The 19,499-nt window shown below is 31.6% G+C and overlaps 2 long non-coding RNA genes across 2 annotated transcripts; one reads left to right on the top strand and one right to left on the bottom strand.

Moving 5' to 3' along the window:
• Window positions 1-9,667: 9,667 nt before the first annotated feature.
• On the top strand, window positions 9,668-10,365 carry LOC103496165 (uncharacterized). Its single transcript, XR_539085.3, has 3 exons — window positions 9,668-9,759; window positions 9,859-10,123; window positions 10,230-10,365. It is a non-coding gene; the product is annotated as an uncharacterized LOC103496165 (long non-coding RNA).
• A 3,741-nt stretch (window positions 10,366-14,106) lies between these two features.
• Window positions 14,107-16,993, bottom strand: LOC107992276 (uncharacterized). Its single transcript, XR_007821796.1, has 5 exons — window positions 16,716-16,993; window positions 16,242-16,310; window positions 15,584-16,145; window positions 15,190-15,291; window positions 14,107-14,384 (listed from the first exon to the last, which is right to left on the bottom strand). It is a non-coding gene; the product is annotated as an uncharacterized LOC107992276 (long non-coding RNA).
• Between the last annotated feature and the right edge of the window lie 2,506 nt (window positions 16,994-19,499).

Genomic DNA, 19,499 nt, shown 5'->3' with positions numbered 1-19,499 from the left:
TTTTTAACCTATTTATTAAATAATCCTTAAATAATAAAAAGAATCTTATATTCTTATTTATGATGAAGATGTTTTATCTTTCAAAAAAAATATTTTTTTAACCTATTTTTTAAATAATTCTTAAATAATAAAAAGAATGTCATTAATTCTTTTTTACAAAAATCTCAACAAACTTCCCATTTTTGTCAAAAAGAGAAAATTCTTTTTATGTTCAACTAGATGCCCCATAATAAAATATCATTGATACGAAGCCAAAGAATAGATATAAAACCATCTTGAGATGCAGAGACTTCCAAAAGCATACATCACTAGAAGCATCAAAACATAAGGCACATCACAAAGACAAAATATACTGCTCACTGCTCTTTTGACCCAAAACAGAATAAATACATCTACCACAAACTTCTTAATCCATCAAAAAACAAAATCTGCACAAAACTCTTCTCTCCCTTTGAACATGAAAGTATGTTTACTCTTAAGACTGATCAGCTGCACTGGAAGCATGCGATGAAGGAAACCAGTTTATAATGTCAATCTTATGGAGTATGACATATTTAAAACTAAAGGATACAACAAAAATCTCATTCACCGGCCAAACTGAAAATGTTCCTCGAGATAATACAGAAGTCAATTCATCATTAGATAAATGTGAAAACTGAGAGCTTGTCACCATAGTGATTCTCAGAAATTCCATGATACTCAAACATGAGTGATGTTCATCTGATACATTCACTTCATCAACAATGCGTCTAATCTTCTTTAGATAAATGACATAAAGGATTATTATTTGACACCCAGTGATAGCAGTTTTCAATCTGTCTGATGCCACTCATAAGAACATTGTTATTAATATCAGTCACAATGCATTTTTCCTTGCTAAAATTAACATTACAACCTTGATCACATAGTTGGCTAATACTAATCAGATTAGCCTTGAGCACTTCAACATACTTAACATCTTTCAGGCATGGCAAATCTTGTTTTACAATATTTTCTTTTGCTACAATTCTGCCTTTTGCACCATCCCCAAACGTAACATGTCCAGATAAACATTCTGTTAACTCAAAGAAGAAAGATCGATTCCCTGCCATATGTCTAGTACACCCACTATCCAAATATCATGCATCTGTTGAGGACCGAATCGTTGTAAAAGCAATATTACACTTTTTTTATTGTTTTACTCTCCAAACCTTATAACTCCTCTTTCCATTTGATTGAAGGAATTAGATTTATGCTTCTGTGGATGATAACTAATCTTTCGATGATGGAGTCTATCTCTCTGTAATGAATAACAGAAAGGCCTAATATGACCTCTCTTATCACAGTAATGGCAAACCCAACTAGTTACTTTTGATGGAGCTAATAGCTTTAGTTTCAACTGCTTGATCAAGATTTACACCTACACTAGCAGGAATAAAGTTTATACCATTAGTCTGACTGATTCTTTTTTCAGATGAGTTAAAACCAAGACCACATCTATTTGAACTAGGCTGTCCTGAATTCATATTTGATCTAGATTTTCAGTTTCTGAATTTAACATTTTGACTTACTTCATAGCCTGATCATACTCGGTCTGGATCTCCCTCAATTTTTGCTTTAAAGAAGATATAACTGATAATAGTCGTTCATTTTCTTCCATAAGATTCTGTATTTTTTCTTTCTGCACTATTCTAGCTTCTGAATCTTCTTTCCATTTAATCTTCAATTGTTCAAAGGACAGGTTGTCTTCACTTTCTTCTTCAAAATCTTCAGCTTTATCTTTAGATAAAATACTAATAAAGGCTTTAGTACATTCACCTTCTTCATCACTTTCGTCTGTATCATCATCAGATAATGTAGCACAAAAACTTTTCTTCTGTCTTCTAAAAATTAGGGCATTCAACTTGATAATAATCATACCTTTCACATTATTTACACTTTAAAGATCTGTCTATTTTGACAACAATTTTAACAATATCCTTCCAATAAGCATTAATTATGCTATCTAAAACTGGAGAACGAGTTGTTGATCCACCTTTCCCGATCATGCCATTGAAGACTCAATGAACCAGCATCAACCCTCTCTAATACCAATTAAAAAACGATGTAAGATAATAAAAAATCATTTAGTTAACTCTGAAGTAAATAACAATCGGAATAGCTAAGTAAACAACAGAAGAAAAATAACACAGAAAACTTTGGTAACCCAGTTCGGCGAATACCACCTACGTCTGGGAAGCTGCACACAACTCAGATAGGAAATATTATTAAGATTCACAATTGTCAATATAAATCAATACAATAAGGAACATTCTTCTTATGTATATAACTTTATGGATGAATCTTCTTGAAGATAAACTCAAGCTTCCCCTGAACTCATTGACCGTAGTTCAACTATTTCAGTCTCCTTTCATATTTCTTATCAACTTGTACACAGTAAGATCACCAGTAGATCTTCAGTAATTTATCATCACAAAAAAGGTAATTGACCTTTGAAACCTTTCTCTCGAAAGAATGCTTGCAAGTTGAATTTTCAGTGATGCCAACCACAAACCATATAGAGCTTCAACAAATAGTCACTCTATCAAATCTTTGAGATTTTCTTTAAAATAAAGATAAAAGATTCCTATTCATGAGGAATATTTTTATCATTTAAAACAAATGGTTTTTTAACCTCTTAATTAAATAATTCTTAAATAATAAAAAGAATCTCATATTCCTATGAGGAAAATCTTTTATCCTTCAAAAACAAATATCTTTTTAACCTCTTTTTTAAATAATCCTTAAATAAAAAAAGAATCTCATTAATTCTTTTTAACAAAAAATGTCAACTAACATGAAAAATAGAGCTTCCACTACCGGAACCATAGTCTACTCAAAATAAGTAGAAAATTTAAATATTGTGAATAAGAAAATATAAGAAAAGTTCGGTTCGAGCTGATGCAAACAGGGTAGACACTGAGGATGGTCAAAGATTTTTATGTTAAAACAATCCAATGTATATTTATATAAAACAAAATAGAGTTTCTAAAACAAAATTCATGGATTCTAGCAAATATAACACTTTCACGCCACCCATCCAATCCAATGTCTTTATGTAAAAAGTTGAAGATATGAACAGAAAGCACATTTGGGATGAAAGCAACAGATTGAAGAAATAAAAAGAGATTAGAAAGCTAACAATTTCTGTTCATCATCAATTTCTAGCTCTTTTGGCAGCCAAGAGTTGAATTCGCAATATTAAACTGAAAAACATGAGACCTCCAAGTTAGTACTGAAGAGAAAATAAAGAGAAATCTAAGAAAGGACCAAGAATATCTAAAAGAAACTATTTAAAGAATCCAAAAGATGGGAGAATATAAATAAAAACATATGAGAATTTAAACTATACCTCAGAGAGAACCTTCAACATCTGATCAATGTACCATATTTTCTCTGAGGAGTACTTGCAACATCATGATAAGTGTTAATTAGAACATCATCCTCGAGAGCTTTCTATCTTCTTTATATAAGAGAAAAAGTTAAAGTAATTTTCAACTTGTCCTAAAGACTCACACACTCGGTTATTCCAAGTTAAAAGACAAATGAAAAAAGAAGACAGAACTTTATGGTTTTATAAGTAAGAAACTGAAAACATAAAAAATACAAAATTTTGAGATATAAATTATGAGTGAACATCAATTTTTTTTTTATTAAAACTTAGAAATCATAATCCACTCAGAAACAACTTACTTCCTTTTTTGCTTAACTTGCTATCACCTCTGACCTCTAAGAATGTAAATGCAAATCTTTCCACGTAATATCAGAAAATATTGACTCATTTTAGACATTATAAGAAACCACCAATTTTCAATTCTATAAAGAATGAAATATTGAAAAGGAAGATGAAACCTCCGACCAATTTCAATGAATCTTAAAATCAAGATCTCGAATCTGATGAAATATAGGAGAGTAATCACAAAACTAACATAGGCAAGGATACCGAAAGAAGCTATCCCAAACTTCAACATAAAATTTCCTACATTGCAATGGATCACCTATTTCTTTTCAAACACAATTCTCAGAATAGCAACACTGAGAAAATGAGTGAGGGAGAGAAGAGAGTATGTTGCAATAAACAAAGGAATGTAAACTTGTTCCTTTCATTTTCACCCTAAGCAATTAATCTTTAGTTTCCTTTTGGACCCAAATAAAAATGGATCGATGAAAAAGTTTCTCCTTTCATTTCTCAATAGTCCTATCTAAAATGGGCTATCCTCAAGAAAAATTCAAACCAACTGCAGTTGGAAAATGACGTAGAAGAAGGAAGAGTATTTGTTCTTACCTTAAGGAAAATCTTCACCAAGTAGCTTGAAATGTGAGAGCCCTAACATTTTTAGCGCGTTACCTTATAGATGACGACGATGCCAGAGCTTCAATGACAATGGCGATTGGATTGAGACAATGACGGCGTCGTCATCGATTGAACAAAGGGCAGTCGTGCATGTGGCAGTAGTGCTTGAGTAAAAGAGACCAAACGTGGGTATCACAGCCGTGTGGTAGTACTGCTTGAGGAAAAGAGGGCGGTCATGTGGCTGTGATTGGATAGAGACAACATCGGCGTCGTCTTCTGTTGAATAGAGGGCGGTTGTGCGTGTGACACGAGACGTGGGTATCAACCGACCGTTTGGTAGAGTAAAAGAGGGGGTGTCGTGTCACAATCGTAACTTTTCAAACACGATTGTACGACACTTGTTCTACTTGGTCAACAAGTCAGCCGATATTCGAAATCTGCAGACAAGATTGTTGGGGTTGATGCCCTAAATCTCATGGTCTTGTAGTTTGTAATTGTATATATTATACAAACTTTTTATTTATCTAATAAAATAAAGTGTTTTATTTTATTTGACATTTAGTTGCATTAACTCACAAAACCAATAAACTAACATCAAAGGTTATCTTCTGTAACCTAAACATGTATGTGGAGACATACAAGTGGATCATGTTTAAGTGATAACCTAAATGGTCTGTAGTAAATGGATAAGGCTGGATACCTTATCCTGATGACACTACGAATACGGCCTGCTTTGTAGTTGTTACAATTGTTCTAAAGTGCTACAAATGTTTTGATCCTAATCATTCATGTCGAGACATTAGAGCGGGGGTATTCTATACAAAGAGTTTGTATAAGACCGGACCATGAAATGAATAGTCTCTCTTATTAACATCGTTACTAGTTGAGACTACATTTCACCAGGATGACTATAAGTGACTTGATATGAATCCTGAGTGAGTTGTGAACTCCTGCCTATGAAGGCAATCCTTTGATTTGTATGGGTGAGAGTGGCCTATGTAGCCGACTTAATATGCCTACCATTTTGGGGATTCGTCTTATTGGGGAGCTGGGAACATAGCTACACAAGAAGGAATTCACTCATTCTCTATAGATAGAGTAAGTAGAGAAATTGCTCTCTTAAGGGTTGATTTCAGGGCTTGAACAATGTGACACCACACCCTCTCTTGGCCTGAGAGGAGATCAGTTATAGTAGGACTATAATTATTGTTCATTAGAGGAATCAGTGGTACTTAAGGAGTTAGATGTAACTACAGAGGCAAAACAGTAATTTTTGGCCTAGTTGTACTTACGAGCAATTTGTGAAGGGTCATTGCACTGTTGATTGGTTATATCTAATTGACACAAAAATATATCTATAGTAAGAAAAGTGCAACTATTAGTCTTTAGTTAAATGACTAATAGTTAATGAATGGAGATTAATTTAATTAAAGAGTTTAATTAGTTAATCTCATTTCATTGGAGCTTCAATCTGTAGGTCCATAAGGTCCCCTTGTTAGCTCAATAAGGATAGATGAGAATCAATTTTTTTTTGTTTAATTTGAATTGTTCAAATTGATTAAAGGGAATAAATTGTATATGATACAATTAATATAATGTATTTGATACGTTATAATGTAAAGTTTTTATGAGAGAAGTTAATATTTGAATATGATTCAAATAATAATAATAATATGAATAAGATTCATAAATAAACTATAGGCTAAAATTGAATTCGATTCATATTAGAACTATAGATTATATGAGAGATCTAAACCATTGGTTATATTATATATAATATAAAGTTTATATTATATGAGATATAATATATTTTAATTAAATTTATATTGATTTTATATTATATGAGATATAATATATATTAATTTTATTTAATTTAATATATATATATTAAATAGAATGAATAACTCCCTTGGGAGTTATTCTATGTGGGAAAGAAGGGGATCCATTGTTAAGATTTGTTTTAAAAGAAAAAAAGAAGGAAGTCTTTTTTAGCACAATCTTACGATCTCTCTGTATTTCAAAACAAAACAAAAATTCTCCCAAATACTTCTTCCCTCACCAAAATTACAGAAGCGCACAACTCTCTATGATTATTTACTTGGAGAATAACGAGGAAGATTTTGTGGTGTCTTGAAGCTTGGAAGAAGAATTGGTTCTACAAAGATTAGTTTATTTTCACCTTTTCCTCAATGAGAAGCATGTTTATTATTTTTCTTTGAATTTATTGGTTTCATAAATTGAATTTCACTTGCACGGCGTTCATACGCTTCCGCTTTAGGAATTTCATTCCTTCAGCTTGCGGTATGATGTAGCCTCCCTCCACATTCTTGGGAAAATTATTTTATAAAACGGGAGAGAGAAAGTAAATTGTTGAAAACATCATAAAAGAAAGCATTAAAGACTGTCAATTGCAAAGAAAATAGCTTAGGTTGCAAAGAGTGCGACGAAGCTTGGGGGTTCAAGTAGTGTGCTACCCCTAGTACATATTGAGATTTTTGGCCTTAGCAGACTTGCATATGAAAAAGCCGAAATGTCACATTGTGGCTCGATGACACGAAAACTAAACTACTTATAAGACATAAAGACAAAGCGATTTAGGGGTAATCGGACATACGGCCATAGACAAACAACACCTTGGACAAGTATACCCGCGACATGTCACGTTTGACTGAAATCTTCTCGAGGAAAAATATTGGGCGGGCAAATTTTTTTTTATCTCTAAGTGTTTTTTAATAGTCCTATTTAAAATGTGTTATCATTGAAGGCTTTAAAATACCAAGTTCTTGTAGTGTTGGTGAATTGAGTTGGAGGTGGTGTTTTTGTTTCTCTCCAATGGTAAGTTCACTCTTCCATCTCTCAAGTCGTCCCCTCTCTCTTGCTTTCCCGGTTGAACTTTTTTTTTTTTTTTTTTTTTTTTTTTTTTTTTTTTTTTAATTTTTGAATTCACTTCCACAACAACATTTATGAGTATATGCTGAAAACTTGTTTGAGGAAATGCCGCAACAAAGTTTTACCTTAAAATGAGTCTCAATACTGCAATTTCTCTTACATTACTACTTTAGATTCAATTTTTTACTAGTAAATTTTCAGCTCATTTTTGCTATTAAAATGTGTTTATGTGTTGGTGGTTAGTTTATGTGTTTATGCTCGTTCTGTGAGTTTCAAGAGATTTTATTGTAAATAAATATGAAAGAGTTAGGATTTCAACATCACTAAATTTCAAGATATATGCTAAGCTATACCAAAAAAATGGTAGTCCAAAAAGGGTCTCTTATGTCATCCCTCATCTTTGTTCTTTTAAACTTGACTTATTTTAGTTGTAAAACGACAAGCACATAAGAGAGTCTCTTCTAACTAGGTATGTGGATGATTTCTTTAATATTATAAGGTTATTATGAAACTTATTGTTTTTATGTGTTTGGTTGTACTTATATAGCTATTTTTGAAATTATTTTTGATGATTAGGTTTAGAAATTGGTATAGATTAAGAAGTGTGTTTGAATTGAGTGAGCTTCAATAAGTTGGAAAAGATTGTTGGCTAACAAGGTTTAGGTTGAATGAGTTTATTAGATCCAAGTGTGTTTGATTGAGTATCAATGTTCTTGAATTGTATGTGTTTTGGATATTTAGCTTTGTTTTGTACTCTTGTGGTGATATGCTGTGACTAGCTAGCATGTACTAAAGTATTGTTATAGTAGTTATACATTGAATTAGAGTTTATAAGTATACTTGGTAGAACTTTTATTCAATGAATATTTAAATTTCATTGAGTTTTAATGATGCCTGTTGAAGTTTTCTATTTTATTTAAATAGTAGCATATCAGTAACAATGCTAGTAAATAAGGTTGTGGAAGTAGGTGGTGATGGAACTATTGCCTCCAATCATGGAGCTGCCAACTAGATTATTCTCCTTCTGCCATTTATATAATTGTAGAGGCAAATTTCTTTTCTTTCTTTCCATTGTTTTTTTTTTTTTTTTTTTTTTTGATAGATGTCACATATTAATCATGCGTGTAATCTGGTATGGTATAAAGAGGGAATGCAAATGACTCCCTTTTATCAAAAGTGACAGCCATGTTGAAAGCCTCATATTAGTTTTAATTCTTCAGTTTCGTTTTTTTTTTTTTATATATCTGTGGAGGCTTTGTTTATTATTATTATCAATGTTCACATTTATGGTTTATTATTATTATTATTATTATTATTATTATTATTATTATATTATTATTATATTATTTATCTGTGGAGGCTTTGTTTATTTAATTTGTTTTGGCATGTCCTCCAATTGCATTTATTTTATGAACTTCTCAATTAAGTTAGAGCCTAGAGGATCATTTATAAATTTTTTAATCACCTTTATTCCTATGAATGCATTCTGTTTAAAGTGTACCTAGGTCTCAGTTAATGTTTGTTAGGAGAGTGTACCTCTTAGGATTATCATCTGATATGTACCGACTGATGTAGAAAAATCAAAGCTAAAAACAAGGTACAAAGTATATTCATCTTATAATATGTGGTGGTTCTTATAACTTCTATACATTTTGTTTTGGTAAGTTCTATGTAGTTGAGTTTTTTTAGGTGGTTCCAGTCCTAGTTAAAGTAATGTAGATTGGTTTTTTAACCCTTCGGTACTCTCTTTTTGTGGTTTGGACTTGATTTAAAGTGTGTGCAAAAAAGAATTATGGTTTTATTTTTATCTTTTTAGTATAAAAATTGAGGGAGAGGAAATTTGAATCAAAGATCTCTCATCTTCAAGTTCATATAGGTACCAATTGAGCTAAATTTTTGTTGGCTAGTTTTTCTTTTTTTTTTTATAATTTTGTTCATATAAAAAAATCTTTCTTTAGCATTTATTATTGTAGTTTTTCTAGTACAACTTGGGACGGGTTATGGAAAAGGAAATATTAAAAGATGTGTATTATGTTTATTATGATTTTTAGAAACATTGATAGTTACCGATGTAAAAATAATTGTCTACCTTTTTGTATTTACACATTTATGTAATTTAGGAGCGTATCAAAGAAATTGACAATGAAGGGATAAACACTTCTTCAAACGGTGTGGCAAATGATGCAATAAGTAAAGTTCTTGGTATTGATCGTGGTCATATTAGAGCATTTGGATTTGGAGTCACCACATCGAAGCTTTCTTTATTGTCTTAAACATATCGTCATTATGCCAAATTCGAAGAGAAGTGTGAGAAGATGGAGGTTGAAATGTCTCAAATGAAATCTTTAATATCTCACCTTCTTAAATCACAATTATAAAGTTTCATAGCATATTAAGTTTATATTCTTTATTTCTAATATTTGTTTAACTTGTACATATTATTTTTCTATTTTCTAACTTGTATACATTAGGGTAATGGAAGCGACCAACTTTCTAATGCTACCAATGATCAAGTGGTTAACAATGTTGCTACTAACTCGATTGGAACTTCACCTCTGGTAAGGTCTTTAATTGTTTATTTCTAATACTTTATTTCTAATTGGTATAACTTGCTCATTATGTTTAATATTGCATTTTATATTGCTTTGTCGGTGTAGAGTATTAATAACAACAATACTCTCCGCAAGTGCACATTGCTAGATTGGGGTGGTACAGGAGAGGTGGTTTATGAAGGTTGATGGTCCTCAAATGATCCTAAAGTTACTGTTCACCATGTTCCTCTCGGTCCATATGCTGTTAGAGTTTGGGTAGACTTTCCAAACAAGTCGGTTGCATTTTTATGGAGACCTAACTCAGAAATGACATACATTGAGGATGTTGTTGGAAGCACAGTAGCATGGCCTCTTGACAAAGTTATTTTAAGTATGTACATTCTTTAAGTATTAACTTCTAGCTAGCTTTTTCAACTAAAATCTTTGTGTATAAACTTAATCATTCATTTAGTTTTTTTTCATATTTTTTTTTGTAGGTCGATAAAAGAACAATTGTACAAAGCCCAAGAATGTCATTACCAAGACACAACAAGCTTCAAGTATTTAGATTTGTATCCTATTATCTTTCTGGAACTAATGTGTAGGTTGATCATTGTATTGGGTTGAATGATATATTAGTGACTATCTTTTGTGAAAATACTTAACTACAAAAGTAGCATTTTGTGCAAGATAATATAAATCTTTTGTGAAAATAACATAAATAACATTTTAATGGTAATAACTCTTTCTATATTATAAGGATCATTTTTTGTTATTTGACTTTTTACTAACTAACAATGTATGAGACATGAATTAGCCTTTTAAATAGATTTCCTCCACATAACTGGGATGTATTTTATATGTTGATGTTGGGAATTGAATATTGATATTTAAAAAAGTTTATTATAGATAAAATATGTGAAAATACTACATTATTGTAGCTTTTATCTAAAGGTATGACTAAACGTTTATATTTGTTAAAAAATACTATTATAAACAATCAATAACTTTTTATACTTGCTATAAAAAGTTTTACATGCTTTAACAAAACGCTATCATAAATAATATAAATAGAAGAAATGTTATTACAAAGTTATTTTAACCTTTTCAAAACGCTATCAAAATGCACACTTTTTATAGCTTTCATAAGACACTATAAAAAGTTTTTCATGTTTTGAGAAAACGTTATCATAAATGATATAAATAGAAGATACACTATTACAAAGTCGTTTTTATAACCTTCCTACAACTCTATCAAAATGCATACTTTTTATGGCTTTTATAAAACACTATTAAAAATTCAGACTTTTAATAGTAGTGGATTTCTAAACGCTATAAAATGTCTACGATGGCATTTTTAGCGAGTTATCGTAGACCTTTTTTCCTGTAGTGAAGGATTTGAACTTGGGACTTCTTGTCCTCAAATATATACAAGTGTCAATTGAGCTAAGTTCACGTTAACCATTTATTATTGTAGTTTGATTAAGGTTTTCGAATTAAGTTTGCACTCTAAAATCGTGTTCTTATTGTTTAGGAGCAATTGAATTATTTTAGGAGCTATTTTAAGTAAGTATGATTCTACTTGTTATGTGTTTACAAATTTTGCAAGTCAGTTGTTACACTTTAATTGAGGTCCTCATTGACAGGTACTAATAATTATTCTATCTTTTTTACATTATGTTTTCCTCTCCATTGATAATTTATATGTTGATATATTACAAATTAATACATTATTTTTAATTATTTATCTGACTAGGTGTCACAACCCTTCTTGGAGCCCCCTCCCCTCTCTCTTTTCCTAACCTCAAAAGAGGGTGCAAGAGCTAGCAAACATTGTCATACTTTGACAACCCTCACAACTAACTAACCTACCTAACACAGCAGCTTAACATTGTATGTTAACTAAAACAATCCAAGCTAAATACTTACACTTATAAACTATTTAGCACAAACATGCAGTCGAAACATAAATCTTACTAAATAGAGGTTCATGACTTTTAACTTTTGCTAAATCCATACGCATGCTACCTATAAAGATAATAACCTCAATTTACCAATAGCAACTGCAGATCAAGCTCGACACGAAATGATCACTACCTGGAAGCTTTAGATTTGCCTTTGAAAAACAAAACTTGACTTTAGAAATTGATAACTTAAAATCAAGAAATTTTATTCTACAAACTCGTTTCTCATCCTCCTAACTACATTATCTCAAAATTTTAGCTCCTAATTCGAAGTGATGAGTTTTATAGCATTTGGAGTAGGGGTGTACATAAGTCGGGTTGGAGGAAACATGTGGACCAACCCAAAATGGTCGGATTGGCAAAATTTGAACCCTATCGGTTCAATATTCAAGGGTCAAGCCAACCTAACCCAACCCAAAAAATTCGGGTTGGGCCGGGTTGGGTTGGCGCCGGCGGGTTGGTCTTTTGTTTTTTAATTATATTGTATTTTTAATTTTTATATTGGTAAGAATTTAATTTTCATCATTTTTATAGTCTTTCAACCCAAATTTTCATATTCTTTTCAAAATCGAAGTCTACAATAATATTCATTCAAAAGTTCAAAATCATTAAAAAAGATTAATCACACAAAAAAGCAATGTCCATTAAAATTTAAAAATACATTCAAAAATTCAAATTCGTACAAAAATAGGAAATTTTTTTGTTTAAATGTAGTTATTTAAATAGTTTGTTCGTACCAAAACACATTTGTACCAACAATTAAAGCAATATTACAAAGTGTGTTGGGCCAATAAAAGCGTTCACTGTTTTTCCATATGTGATTGTATTAGTCTGTAATGATATGTGTAATGGCAAGGCCACAAGAAATACAAGATTCAATAAGAAAGAGGGCTGTAAAATGATGACAGTTAAAATGTGTCATAAATGATAAATAATGACATTTAATATCAGTCATAGAATATTAACAATGACAGTTATCCTCCGTCATAAAAAGTAAACTATGACAGTTATAAGCTGTCATAAAATATTAACTATCATAAAATGTAAATTGTGATAGTTATTAACCGTCATTGTAACTAAATAATGACAGTTATAATCTGTCATAAAATGTTTAATTCGTGAAATTTATTCTATGTCATGAAAAATCACTTTTCGTGACAGTTTTTTACAACTGTCATGAAATACTTTCCATGACTGCATCAATGACTCTAAAAAACTGTCACGAAAGCTTTTAATGACAGCATTTAACTGTCATTGTAGGCCATTTTTCTACTAGTGATTGTTTTCAAATTTAAAGCTTATCTCAGAAATTTGTTTGTGAACTTTAACTTGAGTTCACTTGAATGATGTAAGTCATCTACAAATTATATACTCCTACATGGCATGTATGGGATTTTCGTCGAAGTTTGTCTTGTAATCTTTTTTTTCTTCTGTTCTTTGCGGTAAAATTCAACTTATATTTTGGTGAAAAAGGTAGTATTTATAAAACATACTTTTAGAATCTTTAGTTTGACTGTGTTGAATTAGAATAAATGTTGAAGTGTTTTAACTATCTGCAGTTATGACAGTCATAAATTAGTTGTGTGGATAGATTGTTTAGACATGTGTGTTTGATAAATCATATTAGAATATAATTAAGAAGTTGATAAATCTTGTACTGTGCAATGGGTCGTTATGCAAACCCCTCATTTCCCAACCTATACGAACTACCTTTGAGTCATCTGAGTTGCCGAAATATTAGTTATGTATTTTTAGAACTAGATAACTTATCTACCTTATTGTGTTCTCCAACTATTGGATAAACCTTGTAGTGTACTATCAACGTTAGCGGTAAGTGGCCCTCCTCCCCCGAACACATGCACATAGTTTTAATCCTCTAGAGTGTGGCATGTAGGCCTATTGTGTTACGACAATCTATTTTTACTCAAAGAGCTTTTTATATTATCTGAGATGCAATAATTTGTTGAAATGAGTATACTGTCACTACAAGAAATTTGGCCTTTAATGTCGGTTTAAAACCGACATTAAAGGCCTTTAATGTCACTTGGCGACCGACATCTTTGCGAGCGTTATTAAAGGGCTTTAATGTCGGTTGGGCTTCAATGTCGGTTTATAACCGACATTAAAGACATCTTTAATGTCGGTTATAAACCGACATTAAAGGCCTTCAATGTCGGTTATAAACCGACATCTTTGAAGGTGTTATTGAAGGCCTTTAATGTCGGTTTATCTTTAATGTCGGTGGATAACCGACATTAAAGATGTTTTTAATTTTTTTTTAACCGACATTAAAGCTGTCTTTAATGTCGTTTTTTCAAATTTATTTTTATTAAATCGTTGCATTATTGTCCATTTTGTATGACACCAAATAGTTAAAAATGAAATCTTTTACTTGTACATATACAAAATGAAATCTTAATAATGTGTACATTTATATACAACTTGGCTCCAAATACAAAGAAATTATGAAGCTTAATTATTATACACTGATCATCCTTTGGAAAAAAAGAAAGAAAGAAAGAAAAAGAATATATTGAGAGAGCAATAACTAAAATTGCAACTAATAGCAAACTAGAACGCTTCACAAATGACCATCTTCAAGATCTTGTCACAAAGATAAGGGTCTGGCTAATTGTACTCACTTGCAACCATTTCTTCTATTGCAGTCATTTGTTTAGTGATATCTCCCTGTAAAAGATATCAAGATGGTTGAATTGATAAGTAACAATGTTATGACCTAGTTATAATTGCAAGTCTCGCAACCGAAACCTACGTAACTAAGTATCCATATCACAAACAAAACAAAAATGTAAAAACAGAAACCAACTTATTTAAGAGAAAAAAAGGTCGTTCAAAGCAAGCAAACCACATATCACAAAGATTTTTTTTTTTAATCTTCAAAAGAAAAAACACCACACCAGGGCCAGCGGTATTTCCTCATTGCCATAACCTGACTGAAAAATATGGCAACAAACTAGAAACAACAATGAACTTTGTGAATAAATAATAAATATGGCATCCTGTTGGTTGTTACATGAAAACGTCTCAAGAACGTGAAAACAGCTCAAACTTGGAGTATGACGTCGATAACTTGTTTGATTTTTCCAATGAGGGACCTGATTTGGAGTGGATGAGTAATTTCCTGTAATTGGGTATCATAAGCAGCACCTATAAAGCTTAGGTTGTTGGTGCACTCTCATGCAAATCATCACTGAATTATCTAAAATTTAATCGTTTCACTCATAGCCTTTACCAAAATATTTGGTTGCTGATGTACAGATTTCTACTAACTTCATCTTCTGCTATCATCAAATCAAAATCATATTCCAAAGATCATAATTCTATACACAACTATAGGGAATCTGCAAGAAACATCTCTAGCTTTATACCAGAATGATTATTTCCATCGCTGAATGTCTATTGCCTGCAGCATATGTGAAGAGTTTGTTTTAAACTTCTTAACTATTTCCATACAAAATACAATTTCTTTCACCTTTTGTTTGGCTGTTAGTGCTTCCTTGCAGGCTGTGCTATACATTTCCATGGTTTGCTTTAGTTCCAACTTCAGCCTCCTCATTTCAGCCTCTACTTCTTCCTGTAGTCATCAACATATAAAACTCAGCCTCATAGCTTCTATAGTTTTCTACAACAATTTCATTTTGTTTCCCAGCTCGTAAAGGGGATGTGAATCAAATTAAATTGTCAAAATCGATTCCATTGATAGATTAAATGTTTAACCCTACATACTCAAATTAAGAACCTATTTACACTAAAGAGGTAAAAGTAAAATAATAAGACCTCTTATAAGAAACAATTGAAACACAAGATAATCTAACTCAATTGTATAATCAAATAAACATAATTCAAGAATATAATTTAACACTTACCATACTCTGTGACGAAGTTGACAATCTGTCACTTTCTGAGAAAACCGATAAAAATTCAGGTGGATAGTTTACATCCAGTGATTTGCGTCCATCCAAGGTTACTCATCTGATCTTATGCTATATTTGTTTCATGATAATCTAAGAGTTCTTACAGATATCCTGCTTCAGAAAGTTTTCAAATTTTGATTGCTCAAGCCTTTTCCCTTCACCTCATAAAAATATACAATGATGGGTATTTTCAAGAATGATTCATGACCAGCATCAACATCATAAGTCTACACTACACCTTCAATGAATATACCCCCTAAGTTTAGATGACAGGCTTTGACCGGCCAATAAATAGATTTTTTTTTAAGATAGATTCCAACCAATTCACCCTCCCCCCAACACACACACACACATCCCTCACCTCTTTTTTTTTTTCTTCTAAAAGTTAATGTAAACAGTGTACAAACGCAACTTGAACATAAAGAGAAGAAATGAGTCAATATCAACTCACATTATATAGATCAATAACTGTCTCATCTGGACCCGGTGAGAATGCACTGTTGACAAATACAAACTTCAAAGAATATAAACAATTAGCATAGAGAAGTGTCATTAATTTCAAATGAATTGGCAGATGGAAAAGAGATTATTCCACAAGTCAGATGAATACCAAGGTGTCCCGTTGAATGGACCGGCGTATATAATCAATAACTTTAATAAATTTGTCTGTTCCGAGCATCTGTCAAATGTATGAAATATGTGAATGAACGTTTTCCATAAACTTGCAAGTGTAGAAAACCAAATTCCAAAAAGTTGAACTTTCATGGATGAGCTGCTGTATAAAATTTACAAAACTGCACATTCTAAGACCGGTGATTCTATATGTTTATTCCAGATTTTATAAATACCACAAGTCATGTGCAGAAAAAATTCACGGCATAACAGGCATAACAGCGATGGTGATTCGACCCTAAACCCTAAAGTTGGATATGAATAGTTCATAAAATTATAAAAAACAAATCAATCAACCGCAACATTCCCATTGAACGAAACGGAGAAACAGAAACTCAAAGGAAGGAAACCCAATGAAAATCGAAAATCAAAATCGAAGATGAAGAATGGAAAATGTAAAATACGAATTTACCTCTACAGAAAGTGGATGAGCATGCCTTTGGATGAATATGGGAAGGATTCAGAAAAAGAAAAGAAGATGAGAAAAACAATGAGAAATCTGTGATCTTCCTCAATCACTTTCTCTCTGCCAAACCAACGCCAAGGATGCCGATTGACTTTTGAAGGAGAGAGGTTGAAGAAGGTTTCCAAAACCAACGCCAAATCACAATAGAGGCGACAAGCTCAATGGTGGCAGCGATTTTTATTCGGAGAAGGAACGGGCATCAGAGAAGAAAAAGTCGTCGAAGAAGAAATGGACGAATTCATTTGGAGAAGAAAAGGGATTGCGCGAGTAGGAGAGGGTCGAAAGAGTAAAGTAAGAGAGAGACTGTTATTTTTTCACAAAATAAAATTATTAAAAAAAAATTAAATGGACCTTTAATGTCGGTTTTCAAAAGGGCGGACCTTTAATGTCGGTTTAAAACCGACATTAAAGCTTAGTCTATAATGTCGGTGGAAAACCGACATTAAACATCCGCCTTTTCAAAACCGACATTAATGTTCATTTTCCATTTTTCCCAACCGACATTAAAGCCTATATTTGTTCTAGTGTGTGTTGTAATATGATTCAATTGGCTACAATATATGTAGTTTGTGATGGATGCATGGTTGGTACAAGTATAGCCTCCATCTACGTTGTTTGATTAAGAACTTCTCCCTGGAACATTCTAAAGTAATTTATAATTTTTAGAAACCCATTTTGCAATCTTTTTTTCTTATTTATATTTATACGTATTTGTTCAAATAAAATTGGTTGATATTAGTCTCTTTTTCTTAGTTTTGATAAGCTTACTTTCTTGAGTTGATAAATTTGCTATGTTATTGTCCTATAGTCTTGTTATTAAGGTGCTTATGGTTTCCATTGAGTTCTATATGCTTATAAGCTAGTTGTGTGTTTGTTATGTTGAGTGTGAGTACTTATTAATTTGGATAATGTTACAATATTTTGTATAGGTAAAAAACGAGCATACATTTTCTGCAATTTTGCAGGTTTTTAAGTAATCCATGGAGCATAGAAACATGTCGCTATAGATATGTTATTTTTCAAGATTTTTTGTTAAGGATATGTGGCATGTATTTCATTGCAATACTTTATGTAACGGCTTCTCTTAAAATGTACACCAAGTATTGGTTTGCCAAAATAATTTAACTCTTCATATCAATATATTGACCAATTTACAAATATATGGCTACTTTGCTTTTTAATTGTATAAGAAATGATAAGGTAAACGCGTCTCAGGAAAATCATGAAAATCCTTAATTCGATTTTTTTACGGAAAAAAAAATAATGTAGAATTAAGTAATTACATTATTATGTAAAAACCATGGTGTGATCTGAAAAGTAATGACTTTAAAGTACTCTCAGCATATAAGAAAATATTACACACAAAAATTATTAGGAGATTATATATGTAGACAATAATTAAATGCTACTAAACGTCAATCCATGACACAACATAAATGTCATCAATAACGGAAAAAATAAATCATATGGACGTTACAGAAATAAACAACCTCAACAATGACAGGTCAGAGTACATAGTAAATGTCATGAGAAGTTGATTATGGACATTAAAATCAATGTCACGTAAGTAATATTAATGACACTTTTTTGGATGTGTCATTAAATATCCTATCTTAGGGGCTTTAAGGATTGCAAAATATGTATTATAATAAGATCAATCACTGTATAAAGAAAAAAAAAGTAGTCTTCTGACACTTACAATCGTCAAAAACACGTGGGGAGTATAGTCGGAAAATCCCCATCAGGAGTTCATTGTCGAAAACACGTGGAGAGTATAGTTGGAAGCATTGGGAGATCATTGTTTGATGCTCAGCTTTATTGCTCATTAATCTCCAAACGAGGTGTTTAACCGTGAAGAGATTCTTATGCTTTTTTAATTTTGATCTTCATATAGCCTAAAATTTATACAACCTAAATCAATAGTTATTGAGTAAAGGAAAGGTTTTCACATGCATGTTGTTATATATAAAAGAGATAGTAGTAGACAATAAAGTGATAGTAGTAGACAATAATAATGTTTATCTATATAGGGTAAAAGAGAAATGTGTTTAATTTATATGTAACTTGTAACTCCAAAAGACACTTCCAAGGCATCAAATTTTCCTACAATATAATTAAGTTGCAACATTAGCAACAATTTAGTAACACTGTAAGTCAACCCTCTAAGTCACCCCTCTACAAACACACACAAGAAGCACAAACTTAGGCTCAGTAACATTTCAAGCCATTCTAATTATGAATCCTACAAATAATTCTAAGACGCTAAAACAAGTCCAAATCATTAGTATTTCACACTCACCCCTCCACAAACCTACCTTTAGTAACGATTCAAATCACTCTAATGAATTCTACAAACAATTTTAAGATATTTTATAAACCCAAATCATTAAAATTTCACATTTTTCTACGGTGGAGAGGTGCAGAGATATGTGTATCGCAAAACAAATAAATAAATAAACACAATTATGCATGTGATTTCACTTTGTTCTTCCTTCAATAGAGTACCCAATACTCCAATAGTGCCAATTCCGCGACGGAGTTATCCCCCGCTTTGGAAATCTGTGGCAGCATTAGACGCCAATCTCGAATGCACAAAATCATAACAAGAAGATTCATTTCAACAAATCCAATATCGTCGCTCTAAAAAATAAAGCCAATTCCAATTCATTATTGTGGTTGGTAGAAACCATCTCCGACTTCCTCAACCAATCCATCTTGTTATTCCTGTTC

Source organism: Cucumis melo, chromosome 6 (genome assembly GCF_025177605.1).
Source record: "Cucumis melo cultivar AY chromosome 6, USDA_Cmelo_AY_1.0, whole genome shotgun sequence".
NCBI lineage: Eukaryota > Viridiplantae > Streptophyta > Magnoliopsida > Cucurbitales > Cucurbitaceae > Cucumis > Cucumis melo.
Note: the sequence above shows the minus strand (reverse complement) of the source record. Positions and strands in the feature narration are given on the sequence as shown.